At 39.3% G+C, this 10,635-nt stretch overlaps 1 non-coding gene across 1 annotated transcript; it reads right to left on the reverse strand.

Moving 5' to 3' along the window:
* Positions 1-6,150: 6,150 nt before the first annotated feature.
* Positions 6,151-6,222, reverse strand: TRNAG-UCC. Its single transcript has one exon. It is a non-coding gene; the product is annotated as a tRNA-Gly (tRNA).
* Between the last annotated feature and the right edge of the window lie 4,413 nt (positions 6,223-10,635).

Below are 10,635 nucleotides of genomic sequence, written 5' to 3' on the forward strand. Positions count from 1 at the left end.
TTTTTTTTTTCTTATTCATGAGACTCCAAAGAGAAGAGATCTCAGTGTCCCTTAAGCCCTGCAGAGTGCAAGTGTTTGTCATCAACAGCTTGTCCTAAAGTGAAACTGTAAAAATATGAAATTCCATGTTAATATAAGGAATTTATAGAAAATTCCTTTAAATATGACACAGATACCTCAAGTTCAGAACCTGGAAGAAACAAATTGTGGATGACAGAACTTGCTGCTCTTCAGAATCTGCCTTTTGAATGGCAGCTACCAAAGGTCACTGTCTTAAAGTTTTTCTAGAATTACCAAGAATGCACAAAGAAAAACAAGAATGATTTGGCAGTGGCATTATTTAAGCTTTTAGTTTTCCTACATGAGCACAAAAACAATCTCAGTTCTGATGAATTGACCAGAGAATGAGTAAAGAATCTGATGATTAATGCTATGTTTGCTTTGGGAAAATCTCTGGAGTGTCAGCGAAATATGTGCAACAAAGAAGTGGTGTGATGGGGAATATTTCATAAGAAAAGGTTAAGCACACTGTGGGTTTTGGTTTTGTGTTTTTTTTCTTTTGTTTGTCTTTGTTTGTTTGTTTTGTTTTTCCTCTAAAAAATGATCACATGCCATCCAGGGCACACAAATCCTTATTTCAGGTTTCATTTTCTTATTTGTTTGAAGATTCAATATGATTCAGGAAAGAGTTACTGAGGCTAGTTACTATATTTGAACTGTTTTGAAGCATCAGACAGAAATGTAGAGAAAATAATGTGAGGGACTCGGTTCTCTGAGAAACCATCTAGACATACTAGTCTGTTTATTCATCAAGCAAGAATAAAACATTGCTTTCTGGGATGGAGTGCAAAATAATTACTAATTGAATAATATGTTAAAGTGTCTTCCAAATGGAGATTCATACCTGGGCTTGCTGATCATACAGAGCAGAGAGAACAGAGCCTCCTATTCTGGTTGTTCTTGCAGCTAATGGTGTCAGCCAGTTTCCAATGGAGTCAGTGACTGTGTGTCATTTGACTTGAAGGAGACTTGGATCAGGCCCTAGGCATCTACATGGATGTCGTCCATCAACAGTCAATTTTGCCTTTGTACTATTGCAACCTGGATTATGCCATTTAACTTTAATAGCTCTGACCAAGCTGTTTGGCACAGTAGACACGCTGGAAGGGAGGGATGCCTTCCAGAGGGACCTGGACAGGCTGGAGAGGTGGGTCCAAGCCAACCTCATGAAGTTCAAAAAGGCCAAGTGCAAGGTCCTACATCTGGGTCAGGGCAATCCCAAGCACAAATACAGGCTCGGCGGGGAATGGATTGACAGCAGCCCCAAGGAGAAGGACCTGGGCGTGCCGATTGATGAGAAGTTCAACATGAGCCAACAATGTGCGATCGCAGCCCAGAAGGCCAACCATATCCTGGGCTGCATCAGAAGTGTAGCCAGCAGGTTGAGGGAGGTGATTCTGCCCCTCTACTCCACTCTCGTGAGTCCCCACTTGGAGTACTGCAACCAGCTCTGGAGTCCCCAACAAAAGAAGGACATGGACCTGCTGGACCGTGTCCAGAGGAGGGCCACGAGGATGATCCGAGGGCTGGAGCACCTCTCTTATGAGTAAAGGCTGAGAAAGTTGGGGCTGTTCAGCCTGGAGAAGAGAAGGCTCCGGGGAGATCTTATTGCGGCCTTCCAGTACCTAAAGAGGGCCTACAGGAGAGCTGAGGAAGGACTTTTTACTAGGGCATGTAGTGATAGGATGAGGGGGAATGGCTTTAAACTGGAAGAGGGCAGGTTTAGATTAAACGTTAGGAAGAAGTTTTTCACTTTGAGGGTGGTGAGGCACTGGAACAGGTTGCCCAGAGAGGTTGTTGAGGCCCCATCCCTGGAGGTGTTCAAGGCCAGGCTGGACATGGCTTTGGGCAACCTGATCTAGTGGGAGGTGTCCCTGTCTATGGCAGGGGGGTTGGAACTCGATGATCTTCAAGGTCCTTTCAACCTAAACCATTCTATGATTCTATGATTCTATGCCATAGTTTGACAGCCTCAGATGAAAAAGAAATACATGCATGCAGAGACAGGAGTACGAAGTGGAAACCTGCTCAGGATTTCTGCTTTCTTTGTGCTAGTTTGTTTCTGTCAGGCGGTTGGTGACCCGTTATGCCCAGCTAAACCAGTATTTAGCTTTGTATGACTATGACAATTCCAGTCCCTAAGGTAATTTATGTAGAATAAAACACTGATAACTTTTTTCTTCTAGATGACCTTATGCTCAAAGTACCATTGTTTTATTTTTAATATCTACAAGAAGCAGGGGAATAAATCAAAAACACTCTGTAAGTTTTCACTTGTTTTTCACCCCCTAAACTATAGATGTGGCAAGGAAACAGTAGCAGTCTGATTAAGTTTCTTTCATTTTTTTAAAAAAAACTCAACTGATTTCCAGTCAAAAATGAACTACTGTATAGCTAAAAAGGCAGTCTTGTGCACATGGCCATTTGTAAAAGAAATTACCTTCCTGATTCTGCATTTCTTATTCTGCACATCATGACATCAAACTGGCAAGAAAACACATCTCCCCAGCAAGCCAGAGTCCGAAGGCGAGATCAGTTACTGAGACAGCTGATGCTTCATGCCCTGGAGAATAAGCTCTGTGCTCCCAGAGGAGTACATTTCATCACTTAAGTCTCAGTTTTGTTTGGATTACTTAGTTCCAGGTTCAAGTGCATCCTGAAGCACGCAGAAATGAGAATATATAAAAACATATTTTTAAGAGTGTAAGACTTATTACAAGAACTAATACAAGCTGGTAGTGATAAAACAACAAGCAGTGTATGTTAGCTAGGAACACAAGGTTCTTCTCTTCAAGATACAGAAAAGCAAATTCCTGTGTGCATCCCAGCCGAGGTGGTGGGACTCTGTCCTTTCTCCCAGAATTATTGAAGCAAGACATTCATCTATAAGTACACTATGAGCATATCCTGTTCATTTCCCTTTCCTTTGCCACCTTCTGTTTTCATCTTCACAGACAGCCCAGAAGCACAGGATCAGACCCTTTTGATGGTAACAGTAAGATGTTCATGACACTAAGCTTTAGACCAGGATCTGTCCATCTGTGGTGCAGCATGAAACCAAACCTCAGACCCTGGGATCTGGCCCATATGCTATCAAATGTGTCGGAATTCATGGAGGTGTGTAAATAAAAAGTATAAAATATACTTCCATCTAGTCTTAAGCAAGATAGAGTCATATTGATGTATGCTTTGAGTATTTTTTATTAGCATAGAAAGGTAAAATAACTAATTATTCCAAAATATCCCAGATTATTTTTATTTTACCATACTACAAAAATCTTTTTTTAACAATCTGTTGTTTACCATTGAACACCTAGGCACTGACCTTTAAAGACTGAGTTTATATGAGATAAATTCTAAACGTTTTTTATACAACAAACCCAAGGAATTTGAAAAAAGAAGAAAAATCCTTATCATGAACATTTTCCTTTTGCATTTTCCCCTGCTTCATCTACTGGACTGCAGAGGAGATCACCCCCTTAACAGAAAGAAATAACATATGTCAACTTGCCTCACCTACAGAGCCTTCAGGCAAAATGCATCACTTTTTCAGGACTGAATAAATCAGAGATAAGTGGGTTAAAATGTCAGCACCCACTGGGACCAAAATAAATCTACCACATTTTTCATCCAAGTGAAATCATAACTGCAGTACCACCAGTACTTCATTCATTCATTTAGGAAGACAGCATAAAACTCTTAATAATTAATTTTAATTTTTTTTTTTAAAACAGAAAAAACACAACAAGTTGTGGCTTCCTTCCCCCCTCTCCCCCCCATCGTAATAAGTCTGTGGATGTCATCTTGTGCAAAAGGTCAGATAAGCATGATGTGAAAGATGGTGTTAAAAGGCTTTCAAACTTTGTTTGTTAATAGATGTAACCCTTTCACCTCTGCTACATCTGTCATCGCTAGGTTAAATATCATCTATCTTACTGGTCACCTGACTTCTTGTTATTAGTATGGGAAAATGCCACAAAAAACACTGAACAGTCACAAATCCATTACATAAAAAAGCAAGAGAAAAAATGCCTGAGCCCTCCTAATAAAACATAACCTAACATGGAGTAACCAAAGGCACTGAGGGTAGCCTCTGGCGCTAAAAGCATTCACTAAGCCATTGATCATTGAAGACAACACGCGGTGACCTCACACAAACACAATGTAAACTCCCAAACTCATTGATGGCATTCCTAGCACTCTGCCCGAATTTATATTGCCTTTCTGTAAACTGTTTGACATAAGCAGTGAAAGATGGAAAGAGAAAAGAGCCTCTTCAATATGATGAGCATACCACCAAATGCAGATGGATGCAAGTGAATTAACTTGTAGCTTACTTTGATGTTCAAAGAAATCTCAGGCCAAGATGTGAGTTAATGGAATTTTTGTAAGATTCTTGGAAGTATGTTTTTCCTTCTGGACAGTCCCAAAATATGCAACAGTATAAAAATTCCCTAAGTCTTTTTTTAAGGGGGTGAAAAAAAGAAATGGAAAAAATATACTGTCTTATTATGCATTTATCAGGCAGAATGTTAATGCTATGTAAGTCAAATCATACACTCAGAAAGGCACGTGGTTGTATGTCTGTGGGTGTATATATGTGTTCCTTCTTTCTCTCCCTTCATCTCATTCCATCTTTCCCTTCTTTCCTTCCTTCCTTCCTTCTTTCCTTTTCCTATAAGCACCAAGAATGCACAAGTGCAAAGCCCTCAGTATTTTTTGCACTTCCTTTCACTAAGCATGTTTCAAACACCGAACAAATATGTCTGCTTTATACTCCAGAATTACATAAATTAATTGTAAGGCAAAAGCCAAATTGGAATACACAGAAACAGAGGAAGAAGCTGAAGGAAGCAGCAGAATGATATTAGCGAGCATGTTAACTGTTGAAACAATTTTTTTAAAAAAACAAAAAATTTCGATACTGATTTTTATTTAAAATAATGGACTCTTGGATTAAGGTAGATGGAAAGCTCAAGGACTTTTTTTTTTTTTTTTTTGAAGAGGGATGCTGCAGAAGTTTTGTAGACAATTTATTTTTGACATTTTAGACATTGTGCTCCAGCAGTGAGTAAGTGGACAGGAAGGAGTTATTAGTGGAAAATTCTCCCTTCTGTTTCTAAGCCACCCATACCAGTATTAGGTAAGCTCTGTCCCTATTCCCAAGAGAAGGAAGAAATCAAAGAGAAATGATGAAGTTGCATCTGAATGTGGTTTTTACTCTGCTCCTGGAATGATGAAGGCACCTTTCTTGGGAGCTGAGTGCAAAGTTACGTTACAGCTCACTGCTAATAGACTGTGAGATGCTACTATGTGATTATTTCTAGCGTAGACTGCTGTCATTATGCACACTACAGGAGCAGTTATGCTTCTCATGACTTTGCACAATTTTAACTGAAGTGTCAAAACAGAAACAAACAACAAAAGGCAAAATTTCCTTCCTGTGCAGTAAAAGAATCCAGAAGCATCTCATAGCGTAGAGGTTTTCAGCAAAGTTACTGCTTTTGAGCCATGAGAAAATACCTAGTGTTTCCATTTACTGCAGAAGACCAGAGGTGTAGGAAACTGTAAAGAGTGCATCTGGGAAGCACTCAGGCTGAAAAACTCTCAGCCTTTCCTCAGACCAGAGCTACTCCAGCACTTTAACCATCCTTGTAACCCTTCACTGGACTCTCTCCAGTATGTCCATGACTCTAACATACTGGAGAGCCCAGAACTGGGACACATCTGGGACTCCAGGGGTGGCCTTGCTGATGCGAAGTACAGGGGAGAGAGCTCCTCTTTCGATCCACCGCCAATATTTTGTCTGATGCAGCCCAGGACACCCTTTGCTGCGTTTGCTTCAAGGACACGTTTCTGGCTCCACTTGGCGTCCAACACAACCCCCAGGTCCATTTTCTGCAAATCTGCTCTCCAGCCTGTGGTCCCCTAGCTTGTAGGGGTTATTCCTCCCCCGGTGCAGAACTTTGCACTTCTCTCTAGTCAAACTTCACGAGGTCCCGGTGCAGCCCTTTCTCCAGCCTGTCGAGGTCCCTCTGGATGGCAGCACCACCCGCTGCCGCTCCTCCTCCCAGAAGTCAAAAATGAACTTGCGTTGGCCGGGAATCGAACCCGGGTCAACTGCTTGGAAGGCAGCTATGCTCACCACTATACCACCAACGCCGTACTTGTCCCAATTTCGTGGCTGAATTACTCCTTCTCTTCTAGTCTCCATCCTTTCCTGAAATAACCACAGGGTTTACTAACTGCCCACCGTCAGCACAAAAAGGGACTACTGAGGGAAACACTCAAGTTTTCTCCACAGCTGCCAAAGCTACTAGAACACTTTTTTTCTTTTTCTTTTCTTTTTTTTTTTTAACCAATGAAAAAATCTACAGTAGCGTTCAGTGAAATATTTCCAATGTCCTGATTTGTTTAAAAGAAATTCCAAATAAAAGGACTAAAACCTTCAGAAATTGCACTTTCCACTTCAGTGGAAAAAATTATAATGACTGACGTATGCTGTCCTTTACCTCAGCTACTACTTCTCTCTTCTCAGTGTCATCCAAGAAAACACAAGATCACATGGAAATTGTAGCTGAAAATAAACTGAATAGGTTTACAAAAGGTTGGTATTTAAAAAAGGATTATCTGAAACACAAGTTTGAAATTTTTAGTCTCTTAAGTACGTTTTTATTAGATAATGTGTGATGAAAGGTTTTTTATTACTATGGTTAGAGCCAACAAACTACTTTAGAGGGACAAATTCTCAAAACTCACATGCTGTGAGGATATCCTGTGAATAACCCAGGGCATCCTGGGGCACCTGCGATTTCTGTTCTGACAATGTCCTGTTTGCAGACAGATCTGGTTCTTAACATGCAGGAATGTATTGCTTTTCTCAGCAAGCTTATGGAAGAAAACATCCTGTGCCAGCTCTTAGTCCTTAATAAAGTGACTCTTTCCATCTCAAGTCCTCAGTCTTAAACTTACTGCAATGGTTGTCAGAAAAGTTGTAAGACTTAATATCAGTTAGACATTCATTGATCTGATTCCTGACCCTTTCTGTCACTTTCCCTAGATCTGAGAGATGAATAGGTCCATAGCAGGTCCCACAGTCCTGTGCATGCTCTGGCTGCTTTCCCCAGAATCATCTAGTGTTTATATTAGTGACTTTTTATGCAAACTTACAGAAAAGTCTACGGAGCACAGCTACGAGATAGTAAGGATGTCAAGTCTTCTCCCATTTTCTCCTCACAATTTACTTTAAAAAGCATCAACATCAGGCACGATTCTATTTGGAAGGCTCTGCAAATATGTTGTGAGTCCATACTGTTTAGCATATTCATAACTAAGACTTAACAGAGTAAGCTAACAGGGCTCTGCTGAACGAGGTAGAGTTTATTTTCACTTTATGCACCCTGCACTGTACACACATTGCTTTGCAAACGCACACTTCAGTTATGTGGTGCATGCACAGCAAACGATTCCTTTTGGCACCAGATTTTCTGTGCATTTGTGGAACCCTTTTCCATGGGGCCTTAGCACTGAGCCAATAGGCTGGAGATTTAAGAAGATGATACCATGGGACACATCAAACTCACTAATCATTATCACTTCTGAAAAATACATACCTTATTGTAATGATTTTCATGCTTTTCCTCTAATCTGTAGACACCATGAATATTTTCCAGTAAAACTGCAAAGGAATGGATAATAAATTTAAGCCTAGCGACAGTTGTTTCCCACATTACTGAAGCGTATGGTTTAACAATCATCACAAAACGCTGTTCTTCACATAGTTCCCTTCAGAAATATTCCACGGAACCTGAAAATCGGTGGACTACCATTTGAAAATCATTACCTTACCATTTATGAAATTTGAATAACTTCAGTAAAAAAGTCAGTCTGGAGGAAGCATAGATTTTTTTCTTACTAAGAATGATATTTCTCTTTCTTAAAGTTGTAGCTTTAACCATGTCATTTTTGTGATCTCACCATCCCGTATTTTCAGGCAATAAGGCCAGAGATGGGCCCCCTTTGAATTGAGAAAAAGCAGGGAATGAGGATTGCCTGCTCTGAGAAAGCTGGAAGCTGAATTGATTGGGCAGACCAGGGCAGAGAAGCAGGATGGGCTAAGGGGAGCTTTGCAAACGGCAGCCACATGGGTCTCAGTTCATAAAGCTGCTTAAACAAGCACGAGATTCCTAAAGAATTTAAGCACCCAAAGTTGCAGATAAACTCAGAGGGCCGCATTCCCAAAGTCAAAGTAGTCTTATCCTGCTTAAGGAATTCTAGAAACACTTCTGAACATCTGTAGGCACCTGGAAATCCATTGAAATCTGACCCCAGTGTTCCAGTCCCAAATGTAAATCCTCCTTAACTTCGGTAACTCTTGTATGTTCATACAATACACACACTGCCAAATTAGGGGCTCTGCATGAAATTTGTCCTGATTATTTCATATTTTCCCTCTCTCTCGCTCACACACACATACATACACCATTCCAGTAGCACTTGATGAACAAGCAGATCAAATTAACCCTTATTACGTCTTGTCAGAACAAGATGAGCATGCAGTGGTAGCTTTTCCTAATCTGATTTTAATTCACTAGGCAACAAATCTGTTGACTCTAAGTCTACTGCATATAGCAGAGAGGAAGTACTTATTACTGTGGCATAATTAAAAGGACTCCTACCACACATGTAATGACACACTCTCTGCTTTCTTATTAAAGGTTTCCTTTGTTTGGGTTTACACCGAATTAGTTGCATATGTGACTGTTTTTGCTGCAATATCATCTTCAACTACTTAGTGCATCATCATGCTGACCCCTCAATTAACCCTTCTTTCAAAGACTGCTTAGTGCAGGTGCAGCAACATTGCTCTTCTGGCAAAGGACATGTCTCGCTCACTGCCAGTGACCTCTGTTATTGCTGAGGATCTGGGCATGCTACATATGCTTTTTGTTTACAGTGCAAGGCTTCAGCTAATTGTGTAATTGATGTACTGCAGATCCACAGCCTGTAGAAATCTAGAAGCTATTCAAACATAAAAAATAAAACCTAGGTCTAACCAACACTGAATTTGTCCAGTTTTCTGTCAATAAGCTTCTCCCTAGAGTACAGAACTTAGTTAAGTTGGTCTGGTAGCATAATATGCTTATACTGTAGGTCCAATGGATTCCTTAGTTCATATCAGAGCAAAAGATTAAAAAGAACATATCCCAAAAGATTTCAGAATAGTTTAGTGCTACCATCTGAACAGAAGCTGTCTATTATCCATCACAAGTTTTATGAAAATCTCTAGTAAAGAAACAGCATCAAATCTCCAAAATAAAAGGCATCTAAGTTCAGAAAAGAAAACTGCCTAAAATATGTTAGGCAAATAGTGGCATAATATTACAGACACATGATCAATTGGAAGCTATTTGAACACTTTATGTATTTACACCTAATACACAATGGAACAAGTCTTTAGAGGTAATTTACTTCGGGTAAGCCAATTATAAGCTAAATTAAAAAATCGATAATCAACCTTCATGAGGCTCGTGCTTGAAAATCTCATCTATTTTTCTCATTATTACTATTCTTTATTCATATTCAAGACCTGATTGTCTTAGATACTGACTTTGGTTTGCCAAATGCTGTTCTCCAATCAAACTATTCACATAGTCATATGTGTACATTGTTGTACCAAGGTCCCTGAGTGGTCAGTTCTTAACATAAAATGAAGATATACACTCAGACACATGTTTATCTTTATCAAAGAAAACAATTCAAATTTAGGAAAACGTCAAAACAGACTGTAAAGATGGCATTTCAAAATTCTTGACTTGTTGCTGTCCATCAAGATGTCTTGCAAATATTTTTTAACATTTATAACACTGGTTAGCTTGGTTGCTTTTTTCATTTCTAACAGACATAAATTATATTTTTTGTAATTAATAAAATGACATGATTCTGCATTTAATAGAAAATATTAGTAATACTATCATTTCTCATGATGATTACTGTGTCTTTTTTTATTAAATCTACAAAATCGAGAAAAATGTTCCACTTTTCAAAGGAAACTAAATATTCTTTTCTCTGCCAATAACTAACAGGAATGTAGTGGCAAACAATAAGATTCTTTCTCTGGTGCATGTAAAATTCATAATAATATAAATAATAATAAGCTCTTAACTTGAAAAAATAAAATCAACTTTCCTGAGAAATAGGTTCTTAGTGCTAAGGAGACCTCACTGTCCCAGACGCATTGGAGCCCTGACAAGGCTGATATAGTATAGCTGAAATTAAGAACTTACCAGTTAGCTTCTTTCTAGCCACCCTGATGATGAAATTATGAAATCAACTGAAAACCAGGCAACTGTCCCCCAAATAATAAAAAATTGTTTAAAAAATATTAAATAATTCCTAAGCCATTGCTGGTTTTGTTCTTTAGCTTTTCTTTGAATTATCAGGGGATAGGAAGCTAAATGAAAGTCTGAACTGAGATTTTTTTCATGCATTCAACTTGGGTTCAGAAGCTGGGATGTTACATAGAAATGTGCATGGGTGCCTTCAGAGGGTGATTCATCTCAGCTTGGGAGAAGT

Source organism: Charadrius vociferus, unplaced genomic scaffold, assembly GCF_000708025.1.
Source record: "Charadrius vociferus isolate BGI_N301 unplaced genomic scaffold, ASM70802v2 scaffold61, whole genome shotgun sequence".
NCBI lineage: Eukaryota > Metazoa > Chordata > Aves > Charadriiformes > Charadriidae > Charadrius > Charadrius vociferus.